The sequence below is a fragment of the Perissodus microlepis genome, chromosome 7 (genome assembly GCF_051167445.1).
Source record: "Perissodus microlepis isolate ML-2025 ecotype Zambia chromosome 7, ASM5116744v1, whole genome shotgun sequence".
Classification (NCBI taxonomy): domain Eukaryota; kingdom Metazoa; phylum Chordata; class Actinopteri; order Cichliformes; family Cichlidae; genus Perissodus; species Perissodus microlepis.
Window position 1 is genome coordinate 3,078,240 of NC_140467.1, and position 18,927 is coordinate 3,097,166.

Here is an 18,927-nt window from a genome sequence, read left to right on the forward strand (position 1 = left end):
ATTAATAGGAAACGTACTTACTTTAATTTATTCTCTCTGGTCGTCTGTCAAAACTCGCGTTATTATAACTGCCAAACTTTTATATAATCACACCCCTGAGTCACATCTTAATAAATCAAACATGTTTTCTATAGGAGTCCAAGCCTCTGTAACTCATAAAGGTCCGAGTCTCCGACGCTCCAGTCGGAGCCAGTGAGCGAGCCCCTCCTCCTTCCTCAAACTTCATTTCCTCCTCGTCCAACCAGATAGCTCAGTCCTCAATCCATCATATAATATAGCGGGTAAAGACAGCTGTCAGGGAGACACGTCCGATTTTTGGAAAGGGTGCTGTCCCAGACACTTTGTGGCAGGACAGAAGTGGGACTACAAACGCGTCCGGCTGGAAAGTTTGGCCAAAGCTGCTCAGCTGAAGTTGCGTGGCAGTCATTTGCCGTCTGACAGCTTCCAGCTACCCAGCTGCAGAGAAACTTTAGAGTTGGGGATTCACCAGGTAAGAAACTGTTTGCCTACATGCTTTTATTATTGATATCATTATTTTTAAACGTGTCGGTGTTTAGGCCGCTCAGCGAGCGGTGTGTTCGCGCGTCCCAGTAAAGCGCCACGCTGCTTTGAGAGCTTTCTACTCTCCGCTTGACATTTTTTGCATCGACATGCTTGAACGCTTTAAAATGAAACCACTACAGTACGACGTGATGTGATAAGTAAGCGAACAGGAGTGCGGCAGCCAGTTTGCAGTGACCTTTTTTTAACTACTGTGGGAATATTTTCTTACTATTGCTGGACTGTAAGTTATTATAGTGGGTCTGTAGAGAATTTAGTGGTTTCAGTATCCCAGTGAATTACCTTTAATGGCTGTATTATTCCCATGAATGCTATTTTATGACCGTGTTCATTTCTGGCAGGGACTTGGCAAGATTTCAATGTGACACTGTGTCATGTTTGATCACTTCAACTTTTCATCCTCCTGCTCTTTTCTCTCTCTACAAATGTATTAGCCTCTGTCCATTTTAAAGGCTTTTTAAATTTAAGTAAATTTCCCTGTCTTTGGTTTAAGCAAAGCATTTTGCTGCCTCTTTGGTTATATTATAAGTCCATCATGTAAGTCTGAAGGAATTTGAAGAATCAAAAGCGTATATTCTGGGTCCTTTGCAACAGCTGAATGGGAGGCTGCTATGATACAGCATACTTCCATTCAACAATAGGCTCATCTTTGGAGTTCCTCACTGATTGTCCCTTCTGTTCACCATTGTGCACAGGGCATGTTTAGTAACAGACATTCTGATGAGCCTAATAAGTATCACCCCATCTTTTTCACCTAAGGATGCTGCAGATCTCATTTTAGATCTGATCACAGTGAAGTGTCTGAAGCTTTATTTCCATCCACATGTTTCCATGTGGGCAATGAGTGTTTTGTCTGTGTCCCGTGAAGCAGTGTCATGACTGAAAATGAGGATGTGAATGATGTTTTTGTGTATCCCATTTGCAGATATATAATTTAGTGTAGGCCTGGCTATGGGTAGAGTACCTAAGCATGAAATTCTGATTATTTGTTGTCTTCCGAGCCTTGAAATGGCTGTTTTTCCTGCCCGTCTTTAAGGCCGCCCTCCATTAAAGCCAACTTTTATCTGACTGGCCACAAACAAAAAACGTCAACACCATTTGGGTTCCCCTGGCCAGAGCTGTGTGCCTGAGATGACCGTATGAAGGATTACTTAGAGCTTAGGGTATAAACAAACAAACAAACAAACAAACAAAAGAAACCTCATACAACTGAGTGTTTAGGTCAGTCTGAAGCCTGACCCTGACTCACAGGGAATATTTGCACTTACACTGACTTCATCACCTTAAACTGCCTCCATGTGTATTATAAGCATCAGTTCATTACCATGTAAGAGTATATAAATGACATAAGTAATGACAAGAATACTGGGTCTAGTTAAATTCTCTGCAAAAAGTTTTATGCATGCTTTCCTTAAAATCAAATATTTTTTCCTTCCCACAGAAAAATGTTAAATTCACAGTAGGCACATTGTTAACGAAACCTACCACAAAGTTTAGACACAGAAGGGGTCAAAGGTCAAAAGGAGCTGTGTCAAAACAGCAGTGCCCCCCCCCCCCTTTTTTTTTTTTTAAATTTTAATCTCATGTTTCCAAACATGGATGGCACACCATATCTATTCCTGTGTATGAGAGGGGAGTGCGAGGTCTCCGTCTGACCTCACATTCCTCCTCCTCTCATGGTATGAGGTCAGTGCCCCACCACTGACCTGCTGCTAAGTAACATTTCCATTTTGTTCTGAATTTTCACTTTTGTGGTGGATTATTTTCAGCAGCTCTGGAGGGTACGTTTTCTCTGTGGCTGTTCTTTAACCAAAGAAATCTACCATCAGAACAGAAATGGCCTGCCTTGGATTAGATATAGTAAAATTGATGGAAGAATTTCATCATAAGTACTTGACATATCCATGAGCGAAATAAATAAATAAATATAATCTTTGCACACTCAGCTGCCACAGATACAGTAAGGTTGCTGGCAATGGCTAACTTTCTCTAAGGCTACTGTATTTTAATTCAGTAACAGTTATGAGCATTGTGAAGAGGTTTTCCCCTGGGGCACACTGGCTGATTCTCTGTGGTGACAAACAAAAGCGGCAATGTGAGCCTCTCTACCATGTTTACTTCCTCGGCTTTCGCTGTCCCACGCAGCCGCCGCAGAGTTCGTTTCTCTGTTCTGTCCCTTCGTGAACGTTCCTATTCACTGGGACGAGTAGGCACGACCGTCCGTGCTGGGCAGATTTCATTCTGCGAGGACTCACAATGGGTGAGCTGTGCTGCTATGTCAACATTTAGCTCTCTCTTGTATCCCCCCCTTTTTTTCTGCTACTTTAATCACATCCCTCCAGGCCAATCGGCAACAGGAAGAGCACAGCGGCCTTTGTCTTTGTGAGAGATAACTGGTTCCTTGCTGCTGTGCACCATGTGCAATGACTCACTCTGACTTTGCAAGTTGCGTCAGGGAAGCCTGCGCTATGTTCTTTATTTTAGACTTTTATATTTATGGCCTACTCAAGGCGTGCATTTATGAGATGCAGATCAGATATCCAAGTCTCAGCTGCATGTACATAGCCAGCAGCACAGTCTATGCCTATATTTTGACTTTACAGGTACCTTTTATTTCCAAGTCAGAATCCTGTCTGCTCAGAGTGAAGGTGAAACAGATTTCTCTCACCAAAACTTTATGCCTGAACTCGTGTGATCAGCACTACAGTACATCGTGTTTCATATTCACTTTCTGTGGGAGAACATTGTTTCCAAATGTGTACAGCGGGGAGCTCTTTTACTGTGTGCATCATTGCCAAACCGTCTCACTATGGAAGAAAAAATCAATAACAATGTAAAAAAGACTAAAGGTGCTACTGACAACACACAATCAGACCACCTTGCTTAGTTTGTGCTTTATTTTGTATAACTGTTGAATTTCAGCACCCTTAAATCAGTCTATGCCTTACATTTAGTATCCTTGGTTCCGTGTGGTCTCGACTGATACTGTCTGCTCTGCAGTTTTGTTGCAGTCGGAGTGGAATTTGAAACAACAGACTTGTTGTCTTTAGCTTGGAGGACTTCCTTTCCTGGTGGCCTGTTTAGCTGTAGCCTCCATTGTTTGCCTTTGTCTGTGTTGATGGGCGGATATGTGGGAACCTTTTTCATCTGATCTCTAGGACACAGCCGGTCTGTAATGGTTGCTGTCTAAAATGACTTCCCCACAGTAACCCGTAAACACTTTTTATTAAAATATTATTTGCAAGCTATCAAATAATTAAATGTAGCTTTTCCTCATGCGACTAAATAAATAGCAGAAAATAATAACAAACAAATTTTGGTACTGCTTAGACACTGATATCATATTACATATTATGTTTGTACTTTTTTGTCATTTTTTATTGGTGTACTGAAGATATCGTGTGGCTTCATTTTTAAAGTCAAGAGGAGAAAGCCAGAATCCATCTGGTTGCACATAAAAACATTTTCCACATTGAAACACTTCCATTCTTTTAGTTATAGACCATATCTTTTATAATGAGATTCCCTTATGACATTCCATAAGGGAATCACACTTCTGCAGTTACAGTATATGTCTATATTTGATGTGATGCTGTTGATTTTATTCGTCATTAGTTGCTTTAGAGTTTAGGCTGTTTTGACCATGATGTGTGAGTGAGAGCTCCACAGGTTACAAGGAGTACTTTGATCATTATCTATCTCAGCTTTAAACATTTCAGTAGTTGAAGTGAAGTGAATAAAATATGGCAGTTAATTCAATCTAAGTGAAGTTCTGCTTTATTAAACTGAACAGGAGTACAGAAGTCTCTACTGTTACAATATTACATTAAATTTGCTTTAGGGCTGCACAGTGATACAGTGGTTAGCACTGTTATCTTCCATCGAGAGGCTTCTGGATTCAACCTGCAGATCAACCGGGGCTCTTCTTTGTGGAGTCTGCATGCGCTGCCTTTGCCCGAATGGGTGCTTTGGTTCTGCTTTTCAGTCAGCTGGGTATAGATTCTCTTTTGCATCAAACTGAGTGTGCAAGACCAGGTACATTAGCATGGATTTGATGGGTAATTCTGTTGCTATGTGCACTCGCACAGTTGTGAAAACGTTGTTTTTGAGAGGTTACACTAGAAGCCGGCATCAGCCATTCTCTTTTAAATCAGCCTCTCTGGGGCTCTTTCGAAGCAGCGTTCCCCCAGTAAACAGATTCTTTGAGATGAAAATATAGTAGGTTTCTCTGAAGAGGTGACGAGGCAAATGCATTACATCATAGTAAACTTTTTTTTATTGACAATAGTTAAGGTAAAGTAGTGAGATCAATTCCTGAACGTTGTATCCTAATGAACTTTGACTGTATTGTGTAAATTACTGTGTGAGTTGTGGTGTCTAGTGTGTTTTCGGATGGTTAGCAGTATGACTGTTCTACATTCTGTGGTAGGTAAAAATGAGAGACATTTGTCTATATACTTTTCTGTCTTTGTAAAGGTTTTTTTTCTGTAATTGAGTGCTACGTGCTATGACAGAAAAAATAACATGTTCCACTATAACCATCAAATTAAAGTCTGTCTGTGGGTGGCTTACCACCCACAGACAGCTACAGTAGCAAGTGTTTTATCAAACCAGTAATCTTTGACATCAAAGTTCCCTACATGCCCCTTTACACCACAGTATTTACTGCACGGTTCCCCTCAATCCATCCACCTATTTTATTAGCTGCTTAACCAACTAAGGATCATTGGAGAGACTGCAGCTGGTCTCTGTATTATTGTGAGCTCTTTACCTTACGATATAAAGCAGAGAGGTGGTGTACATACTGCACAAGTCACTAGCCTAACACAGGGCTACAGTTTGTCTAGAGAATGCAAAACTTCAAAGGCCTTAAGGTGAATTAAGCAAAACATAAATCATTTGATAGAAACATCCCATTTTACAATCAGCCCAGCCACAAATCACGAACCTTTCCGTCAGAGAGCACAAGAGTAAATATTCAAAGCAGCACTTGTTGCTAACGTACATTTATCATATTTAATATATTATACACGTAGCATGACATCTTATGTGGACTGTAATACATAGTAAAGGAAATTTAGATTACTCAGTTGGAGAAGCACTCTGAGTTGAATCATTCTTAATATTATTTAAGAGAAAAAGGAAACATTTCCTGTTCTGTTACCTGTATTGGCATAACTTTGGGGGATCGTCTCCTCTGCTGTTCTAAATGCTTGTTGTTATAATCATAAAGATCCCGAAAGAGTAATTTATTACCAGCTTTGAAGTTGTTGTGATTAACTGTACACAAGAGAGCTTCACTGACAAGGCAGAAGAAGCTGTCATGCTTGATGCCAGTGTGCTAATTAAAAACAACTTTATGAGCAACTACAGAGCCTCATGCAACTTGGATTGAGACCTACATCCACTGAATGCTTTAAACATGAGTCTCCTTCCCTTCTTCCCTTAGAGACTTTCTTGTGGTGACATATTGTTTTGAACTCTATTATATTTCTCCTCCCTGTGCAGATCACCGCCCTATAATCAATCAATCAATCAATCAATCAATCAATCAATCAAGGCTTTATTCGCCACGTGCAGGTTGCCCTGCAGTGAAATAGGACCCCCCCCCCCGACCTTACACACACACAACACAGACATCACGTGGGGATACAGGTCAGAGATCGGTAGCATTACAGAAAAAAAACACTGAAATATACACTACAATGGGAAAGTACAAGAAGAAAAAGGCATGCAGCATGAGAACAAGAAACAAAAAAACTCCTCTGCACAAAAAAGCACATAAATGTCCACAGCACAACATTATGGAACACGTGACAGGCAACGGGGTCGGGTGGGGGGTGAGGAGTAATCCGAAGCAAACACAGCAGCCATCCTGCCCAGCGCTACCATTCCAGCGCGGGCTCAGACCCGCCATGTTCCCAGGAGGGAATAAGCATCGAAGGCGTTTGGAAAGGGAGGGGGGATGAGTGTGTGCTTATCAGTGTATATGTATGTGTGTGCGTGTCCATAGTTCAGCTGAGACAGTGTCCTTCGCCCTGCTAGGCTAAGTAAACAGTCTTCCAGCCAACCCAGGTGGCCTTGCATGAAATAGGAAGGAACAGACTAAACACAGTCATTATCAGGGTGTTGTCGTTCGGCTCCAGCCTTGCAACCGCAGCTGGCGCCGAAAGGGTATCCGCATGAAGTGATGGTGGTTTTTACTTTAGTGCGAACAACTCGTATGAATTTCAAAGCAGTTCTACAGTCCAACACTGGTCTCTCAATCTCCCGTTGGAGAGCCACGAGCTTCGCCATACTTGCGTTCTGTGATGTTGTCATTCTTGTGCTCAAAGAGCCGATTCTGAGAACTCACGACAGTGTGCATAGGGAGCAGGTGAACGATAAGGGAGTTTGTTACTAAATATTTGGGGAATGCATTATACTTATAAGTCTCGTCCTGTTCCTCTGTGATGCATGTGTGAGTTATTTGTGGAGGATGATTAATCAAATTGGCTCCATTCGTCGGTTCATTGTGGAAGAATGCAATCCCATAGAAAATCACTCCAAACCATTTACATATAAATGCTTTTAAATACAGTCACATGTCAGCTGTTTAAAACCAAAGATACAATTATATGGAAACCATTACCAAACCTTTTCTGTAGAAGAACCTTAATCAGAGACATGATGTTTATTAAAATGAGTAAACCACAATTCTGCAGTCATGCAATAAAGCTCAATTAATGCTCCAACTCTTAGTAGGCTGCTTAAATATGCTTTTGATGTAAAATCCAAATAAGCAAGGAGACACCTAAGAAAATCCAGTAAATGGTTAAAATTCAAGCTTGTGGTCAGACTTGCTCCTCTGTATTAACTTGCCAAACTGTGGCTACTGAGAGTAAAAAACATTTGTCTTTGCTGCCAAAAACTCTTTTAATGATAGATTAAAAGATCCCAGAGGGACATAAAATGTGTGGGTGTACTGTAGGCCTATTTCAGTTGGTGTAGCATGTGGATCTGAACAGCGTTTTCATTTTAGACTAAGCTTATAAGCTTCTGTCCAGAAGCAGACTAATCTACTAATCACAGAAATGGTGGTACTCATGTAAATGCTGTATCAGAAAGTGCACAGACCGTGCATCCAGTTTATTCCTCCAGCAAATGCACAGTTTGTGCACATTTACTGTGGAGTCACAGATTTTGAGCTGCATGCAGGACATACACATTGGCAGACCACATACATCTTATTGGCTTGGGTAGATAAAAACACTTGTACAGCACATATACTGTACGTTAGTGCTGTTGTTTGATTTGTGCCTCTTCTTCATCCCACTTGCTCTGTTAGAAAGGTCATGATAAAACTATTTTGTGTGATTATGAAATGATAGTAAGAATGAAATAGCCAACTGGAGACCAACATAGACTGAAAGTTCTTTATGTTCGTTTGTCAAATGATTGCAATCAGTCCTTGAACAAAATACAAAATTATTAATTTCTCCCATTCGGGGTCATCTTCTCTTGTACCTCTTGGTACTTTCCTTTACTTAATACTTGCAGTTGTATGTAGATCGAAACTTCAGTGGGCTGGGTCTCTGATTACAACCCACGGGCGAAGGTGCAGTTTTGAAGAGTGACCTGTTTTCAACCCCTAACATCAGACGTCAGGCCAGAAGCATGCACATCATTTTAAATGTTGCTGTTGTTGTTGAAGGTTCATGATTTTGACACGGTGAAGGAGCTCCAGCACAGAGTGATCTAAAGATAGCACCATTGCTGGAGGCAGCCTAGTTGTGCGTGATGAGAGAAAAGGAGAGAACAGCGTAATTTAAAAAAAAAGTTTTATAATGTATTTATTTATTTATTTATTTGTGTATTTTTGTGTTGTTGTTTTTTTTTTTTTTACTTCTGGCGTTCTGGAACTATGCAATCATGAGCTTGTGTGCCTGAGTAGAATAGTATTATTTATTTATTTTTTTTTATTTGTTTTCCTGTCCCGTTTGGCTCTTTTGCCATCAGAATTATTGTCTAAAGGCGAAGAAAGATGCCCAACGGATTTACTTTACCAAATGGACCATCCCAGCCTTGCCGTAATGGTCTATTTGATTGACCTTTTATTGTTTATTTTATTTTATTTTCACTTGCTAAATACGGGACAGACTTGACTGGGGAAAAGAAAGGGAAAGAAAAACAGCGGGGAAGAGGGACGGGGATAAAAAACAAAAACCAACAAAATAAGCAGAGAAAAAATACATCTATCAATCACCTGGATCACCTGTTGAGAAAGAAAAAAGAGAAAACAAGCAGAAGGAAAAAAAAAAAGAGCAACATAATAAACAACATCACGATGATCTATGGGAATATAACAGTAAATACTAAATATTAAACATTATTGTGCAGCACGTAAGATCGACAGCGCACAGTGTGCTTTGAGGTAGGAGCCAAAAAGGGTGTAGTTTGTGTGTGTGAGCACCTGTGTGTACACCTGTGAGCATGAGCGCGCTTGTTTTTAAAAGGTTCCTTCATGTAATGATCTGCTAGAGGGTGTGGGGGGGGCCACAGCCCCGTCCTCAAGGGCATGAAGCAGGTATGGAGGAGATCAAGACTCCAGACGCCCCCAGAACACAAGAGACCAAAGAAGACCAACAGAGGGGCAGCTGCGCCACTGTCCCAGAAAGAGCTGAGGAGAGTCCCAGATGAGGGGTCACTCAGCAGCCGCGGAGCAGAAGCCAGGGGGGGGTTACAGTGACGTGCCCGTGAGCTCCGCCGGCAGCCAGCTGTGCCAGAGTGACCGAGCCCCAGGCCGAGAGGTCGAGGGCACCCCACCCCCGAAGTGGCCCGAGCAAGCCCCAGGCTCCAGGCCCCAATAAGCAGCCACCAAGGAGTGAGCCGGTGTGTACCTGGACGCCCATCCCCAGACACAAAGAACCACCAACGCACCGACGTCTGAGGGCGTCTGCCACCGGCAGGGGAAGTGGTGGGGGGAGATAGGCCCCCATACCTTGGAGGGCCTGAGATGTCCCCAGAGAGGTGGCGTCTGATACCCGACCTGACATATAGACACAGACATACAGGCACACACAGATACAAACATCCATTCCCACCCTCATGCTCTCATATGCAATTACTCAACACTCACCCAACGTGGAGACAGACATAGAGAGACACTGTACACACAATCACACTCCCCAAGCTCCCAATGATTCATCCACACATTGTACCAATATTTTAAAACTACATATTATCTTAGCAGGGACTCATAACTACACATGACAAATGTTTGGTAAATTTTCTCTGTGTTTTTTGTGCCTGGGGGAAAAAAATCTGCACATTTTGTATCATGTATTAGATTTTTAAATGATCAAATATTAGTACCAATATTGCTATAGTAGGTTTCTCTGAAGAGGTGACAAGGCAAATATATTATATCGTAGTAAACTTTTTTTTGACAATAATTAAGATAAAGTAGTGAGATCAATTACTGAACGTTGTATCCTAATGAACTTTGACTGGATTGTGTAAATTACTGTGTGAGTTGTGGTGTCTAGTGTGTTTTCGGATGGTTCGCAGTATGACTGTTAACATTCTGTGGTAGGTAGAAATGAGAGACATTTGTCTATATACTTTTCTGTCTTTGTAAAGGTTTTTTTGTGTAATTGAGTGCTACGTGTTATGACAGAAAAAATAACATGTTCCACTATAACCATCAAATTAAAGGTTTTCAAAGCAGACAGACTGTGGGTCTTTGCAGTGATTGGCTTACACCGTAATACTGTAATAGAAAGGTACAATAAATAATTTCAGCCTTGCAGATTAACATATGTAATTGTCATTTTGATGATCTGAACACACTGAACATTTGGATGTTTATTTTAAAACAAAATATCTAAACACCCAAATCCCACGTTTTCTGCATTATTATAGATAAAAGGCTAAGCTAATTAGAAAGAATTGCCTTTTAAAAGAAGCAGTTTTTCCCCATGTAATTAAATATAAAGTAACTTATTTTACACCTCCAATGAGCCATACTATCATTTCTGAAAAGAACATTTAATAAACCTTTTTGTATTTATTTGCATCAGTCAGCTCTTAACCTTGTACCTGAAGCATGGACACTATAGAAACACCTGAAATGACGATAAGTTTTTAGTTGTTTTGTTTTTTTCCTGCTGCTGTTCTGCACTTGTAGTTTTTTTTTTAACATGCTGTAATGCTGATTTCTGAAAGTTCCAAATAAAAATATGGATATCTCCGTTTCTTTTATTTGAAAGAAAAAGCAGTGATCCGTTTTGATTGAGGGCAATGAACCTGTTATTGTGTTGAATAGCTGACGCTTTCTCCACATTCTTGTAGCTGAATGAGATTCTTCAGCCAAGCATGCAGTGAAAACATATACAAAGCCAGATATATCACAGCAAATCCCACTTCTAATGCTCAACCCAGACAAGCTATCAGGGTGTTGTTGTGTTGAAGAGAATGACCATGAACCCAGTAAATTATGCTTAGTTTTGTTTGTTTTTTTCACACTGTGGGCAAACAAGCTATGTCTTATTAAAACAAGCTTACAGTGCCTGGGCTAAAACTCCACTAACCAAATGCTTACTGTTGGTGACTGCATACTGTTGAGAAAACGACTCAAAATATTAGAAAAAGTACATTTAGTACAGAAAAGTGTCCCTACGTTGTTTCTTTGTTTGAGTTTTCTGCTTTGAATAAGTAGTGGTGATTATTTCGATGTATGTAATTGAGATTCTGTGTGATACACCAACACACTGTGACATATAATTGTGAAGTGGAAGGAAAATGATGCATGATGTGCATTTGTATTTAGCCCCCCTGAGTCAATACTTTGTCGAATCAATTTTCCCTGCAGTTACAGTCAGATTAGCTGGAGAGCGTTGTTGAAGAGCAATTTTCAAGTCATGCTAATAGGATTTAGGACAGGACGTGTCTGGACCTTGACTGGGTCATTTAAACATACGGCAAAATGTTCAATTTTGGTTTCATCTGACCAGAGCTTGCTGTGTCCCCTACATGGCTTGTAGCAAACTGCAAACAGGATTTCTTATAGCTTCTTGTTAGATTTGTGAAGTGCTAATGTTTGTCCTGAGGACAGATTCTCCAGCCTGAGATTTGGATTTCTGCAGCTCCTCCAGGGTTACCATGGGCTTCTTGGCTGCTGCTCTGTGTAGGTAGATGGCATTGTCTTGGTAGGTTTGCAGTTCTGTTATACTCTTTCCATTTTTCAATGTTAGCTTGAACAGTGCTCTGTGAGATGTCCAAAGCTTAGGATATGATATTTCTATAACCTGCCCTTTAACTCTGAATCTGCTTTCACAATCTGAAGTAAGATCTGGTTACGAAGTTGACATCCTGAAAAGTGAGTTACTTGGATCCTACATGCCACACTGTTGTGGTTGTGTCCAAAGCTGCATAAATTTTAGAAATCCATTTTTAAACTTGTTCTAATATGTGGACAAACATCCATCCATCCAGGATTTTTTTTTTTAACCTGAATGTAAACTGGTTTGCTTTAAATCGCTGAACTGGTTTGCAGAGTGCACAGGAGGGTTTTGTTCTTGTAGTTCTGGGCTACAAACGTCTTGGCATTTGCTGAAGAGGGGCAGTCTGATTGACCCATGAACCTCTTCTCTCCTTGCTTTGCCTTCTGAAGGATTGAAACCGCACACGAGGGTGGTAACAAGGAACCTCTCTGCCCCTGGCCTCAGCCTGTTTGACACATGCATTCAAATATTTTGAGAGCTCCTGTTTAACATGCAAATTAGCTGGACTCCAAGCAGGAACCCTGAACAGACTGGAAAATCAGTTTTCAGGTTCAGGACTTGCTGTACAAATGAGACTATAGTAAACTGTGTGAATATGCCCATTGTGGATGTGACGACATGTGATGGAGCATAGGTAGACATCCTTTGAAAGTCTATAATCCTTTTCAGTCAGAAGACAGTGTTATAGCAACAACTCATGTATGGTGGCCCAAACCCCTGTGCCCAGACTGTGTGTAAGTTCTTGGCAGTGTTCTTCATTTAAACAACATGGCCAGGATTGATGTCCTGTGTTTTTAAAAGACCACACTGAGCTCACTGACTGCTGTGGATGTGCTGCTGGTCCCACAGTGTGAGCTGTGATCTGCTTGCTGCCGTCTGGCTTGTGTTAAATTTATGCAGCACTGCAGAGGGAATTTGTATACTGTAACTTCAACGTCTTTATTATTCCACCTTATTTCGTTTTATCCCGTGGTTATGTTATTATAAACCGCCCAATATAACACTTAAAAAATTCAGACAGTTTCTGGACTCTGGACTGAAATTCTCATAAATGTGAAATTGTTTCTATGGCAGCCCGATCTGTCTAATTGTATGTCAGAAGTATTAGATTCCCATTATGAAGCCTAAAAGATTAGAGATTAGATTAGATGAAACTTTATTAATCCCTCGGGTGGGTTCCTCCTCAGTTTCCAGTAGCAAAGCACCAAAAGAAGTTGCATGTTACAGATACATTAAGGGGAATGAGAGTAAGGATATAAGCATAAATACACCATATATACACATATACACATATATAGATACAGAATATACAATATGGATAAATAGGATTGCTCATTTGAGTGAGTATATTGCACAGTGGTTATTGCACAGTCAAATATAAGAAAAAAGACAAAACAAAAAACAAATATTGCACAGTGTAGAAAAGCACCTACAACTCAGTTGTTCCCGCCCTCCCTTGTCCCCCTGTTTCTCCTCCCTCTCCCCTCCAGTGAGGAGTTAAACAGTCTGATGGCGTGTGGGACAAAGGAGTTTTTAAGTCTGTTGGTTTTTGACTTGGGGAGAATCACCAGAGTGTCCAGCTTCATGCCGACCACAGAGCCAGCCTTCCTGATTAGTTTCAGGAAGGAGGAGACACAATAACAATTGAATTAGCTTGACTGTCCATTGCTCGTAATGCTGGTACTCACAGTATGTGCAAAGCCCACATTGATCCTTTCCAAGAAGCTACAACAAAAGTTTTTCCTCAGTGTTCAAAGGCAAATCCTTCCTTGGCAAAGCAACTTGTTTTGTTTGACAGCTGAAATATTACTTCTCAGTGGGAGTACCTCTCACATTAAGTAAATTGTGTTTCCAGATGTTTTCACAAACCCTTTTTTCACAAGTGTGCTGCAATTACTCCTACAAACAATCAAAGGACAGAACTTTTGTCATGAAGGACTCAGCACTCTGCTAAATTTCATCCGATAGTTGCAAAATACTTTCTCTGTCATACCCAGTTTCCACTGCTGGCTGTGGCTTCTTCTGAGGATGAGGTTTGCAGAGTCACTCTTAGCAACACAGCCTCGTGTTTCTGATTCAGAAGTTGTGGCTGAGGCTCTCTCCTGTGTAATCAGAGCTCTGTAGCAATTCCTTAAAGAATGCTTGATTGAGATGCTCTTGACTCAGAGTAATTGTTCATGTCCTGCTATTAATAGCAGTACTCATTTCTTTGTGCATAGATGTTCCTATTTACTGCCGCTGTGATGCAAGTGCTGCCGTTTGGCTGGCTCATATGCTTAGTGCATTTATTAACATGTGATTTATAAGTCTGTGTGTTACTTTGTCATTATGTAAAAATAAAGCAGTTGTCAGTTCCAGTCAATGGGGTTGACTTAATATCTGTCGTCCATCTCTTATCAATCTTTCAAAAGCTGCACATTATTAAAACAATTAACCTTTGAACCACATTTTCAGCATAAGATGGAAAAAATTAAAGCAAATTCAGATTTTTTCCTTTTTATTGTTGGCCGTATATTTAGGGGGGCATGTACCTATGATTGCTGTTGTGCTTCTTATATATTCTATTTGTCAAATTTTGGCCTGGAAAATTTTTTCAAAATAAGATACAACAGCTGTTAATTGTCTTGGCAAAAGAACATTTGAGGTTGAAAGCTTTATTTAAATATACAGTAATTATAGGAATTTAATTAATAGTCTAGTTATCCCAAATATTGGCAAATTACTGTGTTATAGCCACCAAAACATGAAACATTACTCAAAGATTACATAGTAAAAGTAATACTATATCACATGCAAAATAGCTTGTGATAGTTTGTGAAACATTTCAAGTAAGTAGTACAGAAGGAGGTCAGGATCCTTTAATTATATACATATATATCAGTAAAGATCACAAAGACAAAACTGAGCACCGCCTGTACTAACTACTCCCACTGCTATTCTGCATTAGTTTAAAACCCCTAAAGAATGGAGTAATTATAAGTAATCATAAGTCACCTACTGTATATGGAAGATCAAGCTGTGCACCAGAAGTGGCTGAGACATCAACTTATTGATCCACCTCACAAGGATCTCATTCAAATGTCATTTGGGCTGGATAAGTGTGGCTAAACGGTGGCCAAGAGAGAGAAGGTGATGAGTACTAAAGAGGTTTGAATGCTGGATATGTAATAGTTGTATATGGAGATCCCACAGGCCAATGAGAACCATGGTGAAGAGGGCAGTCATAGTTAAATACCTACAGAAGTTAAGATAGGTGCTGAAAAGCTAGTTCAGTGATCAGAATATGTCCGTCCAATCATCAGAGACCCATCTGGGGTATCCATTTCTTCGTGGCCCACAGTAAGAAATACAGGGAGTGCAGAATTATTAGGCAAATGAGTATTTTGTCCACATCATCTTCATGCATGTTGTCTTACTCCAAGCTGTATAGGCTCGAAAGCCTACTACCAATTAAGCATATTAGGTGATGTGCATCTCTGTAATGAGAAGGGGTGTGGTCTAATGACATCAACACCCTATATCAGGTGTGCATAATTATTAGGCAACGTCCTTTCCTTTGGCAAAATGGGTCAAAAGAAGGACTTGACAGGCTCAGAAAAGTCAAAAATAGTGAGATATCTTGCAGAGGGATGCAGCAGTCTCAAAATTGCAAAGCTTCTGAAGCGTGATCATCGAACAATCAAGCGTTTCATTCAAAATAGTCAACAGGGTCGCAAGAAGCGTGTGGAAAAACCAAGGCGCAAAATAACTGCCCATGAACTGAGAAAAGTCAAGCGTGCAGCTGCCAAGATGCCACTTGCCACCAGTTTGGCCATATTTCAGAGCTGCAACATCACTGGAGTGCCCAAAAGCACAAGGTGTGCAATACTCAGAGACATGGCCAAGGTAAGAAAGGCTGAAAGACGACCACCACTGAACAAGACACACAAGCTGAAACGTCAAGACTGGGCCAAGAAATATCTCAAGACTGGTTTTTCTAAGGTTTTATGGACTGATGAAATGAGAGTGAGTCTTGATGGGCCAGATGGATGGGCCCGTGGCTGGATTGGTAAAGGGCAGAGAGCTCCAGTCCGACTCAGACGCCAGCAAGGTGGAGGTGGAGCACTGGTTTGGGCTGGTATCATCAAAGATGAGCTTGTGGGGCCTTTTCGGGTTGAGGATGGAGTCAAGCTCAACTCCCAGTCCTACTGCCAGTTTCTGGAAGACACCTTCTTCAAGCAGTGGTACAGGAAGAAGTCTGCATCCTTCAAGAAAAACATGATTTTCATGCAGGACAATGCTCCATCACACGCGTCCAAGTACTCCACAGCGTGGCTGGCAAGAAAGGGTATAAAAGAAGAAAAACTAATGACATGGCCTCCTTGTTCACCTGATCTGAACCCCATTGAGAACCTGTGGTCCATCATCAAATGTGAGATTTACAAGGAGGGAAAACAGTACACCTCTCTGAACAGTGTCTGGGAGGCTGTGGTTGCTGCTGCACGCAATGTTGATGGTGAACAGATCAAAACACTGACAGAATCCATGGATGGCAGGCTTTTGAGTGTCCTTGCAAAGAAAGGTGGCTATATTGGTCGCTGATTTGTTTTTGTTTTGTTTTTGAATGTCAGAAATGTATATTTGTGAATGTGGAGATGTTATATTGGTTTCACTGGAAAAAATAAATCATTGAAATGGGTATATATTTGTTTTTTGTTAAGTTGCCTAATAATTATGCACAGTAATAGTCACCTGCACACACAGATATCCCCCTAAAATAGCTAAAACTAAAAACAAACTAAAAACTACTTCCAAAAACATTCAGCTTTGATATTAATGAGTTTTTTGGGTTCATTGAGAACATGGTTGTTGTTCAATAATAAAATTATTCCTCAAAAATACAACTTGCCTAATAATTCTGCACTCCCTGTAGATGCCTCTGAATGTCAGTACACAAAAACCTCTCACAGTGCGCCGAGTCCTCCACTTGAAGTCTACCACACTGAGGCTCTATGAGCAACAGAAAGAAGACGGACAATGATTAGACAGTTCAGAATAAAACTTTAAGGCTTTGATGAGGCAGCAGTCTACCACAGCCAGCTGCACTCAAGTTGTAGACTGTGCAAAGGTGCCCTGGAGATGGTCTAGTTCAGGATGTAAGATGCAAGCTGGGACTGTGTACTCTGAGAGGCACAAACAAGTGGCTGGGACAGTTTACAGTAACTCCCGTGGCACATAGGTGCCGCATTTATTAGAAGTCCCCTAATCCCAAGGAAAGAGACACTGCTGAAGACAGCTGAGAACAACAGAACTAAGGTTCTGTGGGACTTCAAGTTCTAGATAGAAAAGCAGCTAAGCAACCAGGCATAGCGGTAGTTGACAAGGAGCAGAAGTTCTTAGATGTGATAGATGTAGCAATACCAGCAAACAGTAACATCAGAAAGAAGGGAGTGTCAAGTGTTGAAGGAGCAACTGGAGCAGATGTGGAAGGTAAACTCCAAAGTGGTCCCAGTGGTAACAGGAGCATTCCAGCAAATTGAAGGGGAGGCCCCAGCAGAATCCAAGCACAAGATCAGAGGTTTCTGTCCAGAGGAGCGCAGTCCTAGGAACAGCCTCCCAGGCCTCTGGTAGAGGACCTGAACTTGAGGACCTTACACCTCCCCCACTCCAGTCACAGGGAAAATTAGCATCCACAACTATATGCTTTTGCTTGTTTAGATTTTTCTACAGTACCGACTTTGTTGGGCGTATCTGGGCATATTTGGGATGATTTTATATAAGAACGCCTTCTTTTCAAGTCATATTTTGTTTAAAATGCCATTTTTACACAGTCCCTCTCTCTCTGCATGTTGAACTACTGCTATGAAAAGTCGGCTCCTGCAGGGTACATATCTGCTTGTACACGTGAGGCAGAAGGTTTATACGGTGTTCAGGGGATGAACTACATCACTGTAATGTCAGCTTTACCTTTGGAAGAAGGGAAAGTGCTATTGCTTTAAGGCTGGCGGGTCCATTGTTTCTTGCAGAGGTCATGAGTAGCTTAGGGCATCAATTAGGTATTTCCTGTCCAACAGTCCCACCTCCTGTGCCTCCATCCTGTGTTTTTTCCCTCTCCTGCTCACATAGCTGTATTAGACAAATTCATTATGTAAGAGCGTAAAAACCACCACAGGCCCTGTGTCCTGAAATGTAAGAGCAGCTGCTTTGGTATTGTTTGTTTCTTGTGGTTGTTATGCTGGGTTTAAGTGACTGATTATATTGTTTATTGTATTATTGTTATTTTGTTCGCTAAAAAGCATGAGCATCCAAAAACAGTGTGCAGGTAGATGTCTGATTCATTGAATCCAGTCTAATGTCAATGAACCCCATTCTGGAATTTGGACCAATCCTGCAGTCAGTTTTTTTTTGGTTTTGTTTCCCTGTTGTTCCTGTTTTCCTGTAGGCATAAATGTGAAACTTATTTATTTAATTTCAAATTGAGTTGTTTACTCTATAAAATACTGGGAAAATTCTCATCAGTGTCCTAAGACCCATTGTCACATCTGATGTCCTGACAGTTAAATGTTTGATTTTGTCCTACTAGGCAACAGATTACTGTCAGGAGTAGTGTGAGAAGAAGCCAGTCATCACGCAGGAGAAGCTGGAATCACAATGGAAATGGCTTATGCCTGAGAAATGTAAATTTGAGAGTCTACTTTGATAGACAGGTATGATAGAAAAAATATATAAATGTAAAGTCCCTTTCACTATTCTTCTAGCATAAGTGCTGTGAAATCTTGTTGGCAGCTCGCAGAGCAATATAGAAATCACAAAAATAAACAGTAGATGGGAAAAACCTAAAAAAAGCGACAGGCCTGTGGGATCAGGGGAAGGGAAAATTAGGCAAGATGGGAGAGACGGCTTTCTTCATCAGACCTCAAGCGGATGTTTCACAGATCTGCCTACTGTACCCATTTATACTCAGAACTTTTACTGTGCCGTCAAGTAATATAAAATCAGTCCAGCTTCACTGGCATCCATATCAAACTATAAATCTTGAAATATTCAGCATAAAATAATATGATGTAATAATAGCAAGTTTTGACATGATTCACAGTGAACCTTCAATCGGGATGTGTTGTTA

At 40.9% G+C, this 18,927-nt stretch overlaps 1 protein-coding gene across 1 annotated transcript in view; it reads left to right on the forward strand.

Annotated features, from left to right (window-relative positions):
* The first annotated feature begins 235 nt into the window (after positions 1-235).
* tspan9a (tetraspanin 9a) overlaps positions 236-18,927 on the forward strand; it is a 185,923-nt gene continuing 167,231 nt past the window's right edge. The window contains exon 1 of the mRNA XM_084932812.1: positions 236-490. The gene's annotated coding sequence lies outside the window, so the exon portion shown is untranslated. The remainder of the gene's footprint in view (positions 491-18,927) is intronic.